The sequence below is a fragment of the Arachis hypogaea genome, chromosome 14, assembly GCF_003086295.3.
Source record: "Arachis hypogaea cultivar Tifrunner chromosome 14, arahy.Tifrunner.gnm2.J5K5, whole genome shotgun sequence".
NCBI classification, from domain to species: domain Eukaryota; kingdom Viridiplantae; phylum Streptophyta; class Magnoliopsida; order Fabales; family Fabaceae; genus Arachis; species Arachis hypogaea.
The window spans coordinates 48,301,203-48,302,099 of record NC_092049.1 but is presented as its reverse complement, the minus strand read 5'-3'; the positions used below and the strand labels follow the sequence as shown (position 1 = coordinate 48,302,099).

General features: G+C 44.1%; 1 non-coding gene across 1 annotated transcript; it reads left to right on the top strand.

Moving 5' to 3' along the window:
- Positions 1-588: 588 nt before the first annotated feature.
- On the top strand, positions 589-692 carry LOC112745721 (small nucleolar RNA R71). The gene has a single exon (XR_003173634.1). It is a non-coding gene; the product is annotated as a small nucleolar RNA R71 (small nucleolar RNA).
- Positions 693-897: the final 205 nt, after the last annotated feature.

The window sequence follows — 897 nt, the reverse complement described above, 5'->3', positions numbered from 1 at the left end:
GTTTCGATCTTAGAGAGCTTGTCATCAATTGATGGATGATTCGGAGCAGATGTGCTATTTTGGTTTTGATAGGCGTGTGGAGAAGTGTTGTTGTGGGGGTTGTAACGTCTCTGGTCTTGGTATTGATCTTTCTCACTTCCCCATCCAAAGTTTGGGTGGTTTCTCCATCCAGGGTTGTAGGTCTTGGAGTATGGATCATAGTTTTTCCTTGGTGAATTCCCAATGTAGTTGGCTTGCTCCTGACTACCCTCTGCTTCTTTATTCACTTCTTCTTGGGTTGTTGATGAAGTTGAGATTGCTGCTACTTAGTTCCTCTCCATCTTCTTGGTGAGGTCAGCCAGCTGCTGGGTAATGAGCTTGTTTTGGGCCAACAGAGCATCTACATTGTTTAGCTCCATTACTCCTCTTGTGTTCCCTCTTTTGGAAGCATAGAAGTAGTCGTTCTCTGCTACTGTTTCAATAACATCTATGGCTTCCTCAATAGTCTTCTTCTTATTCAAAGATCCTCCGGATGAATGGTCTACGGCCTTCTTTGACTCATAAGAGAGCCCTTCATAGAAAATGTGCAGCTGCACCCATTCGTTGAACATGTCAGGTGGACACCTCCTTGTTAAGTCCTTGAACCTCTCCCATGCTTCATATATAGTCTCACCATCTTGTTGCCTGAAAGTTTGGACCTCAGCTCTCAGCCTATTGATTCGTTGAGGAGGGTAAAATCTTGCTAAGAATTTGTTCACCACGTCTTCCCAAGTTGTCAAGCTTTCCCTTGGGAAAGATTCCAGCCACTTGGCTACTTTGTCCCTAAGTGAGAATGGAAACAAGAGCAGTCTATAGGTGTCAGGATGAACACCATTAGACTTTACTGTGTCACATATCCTCAGGAAGGTGGTTAGATGT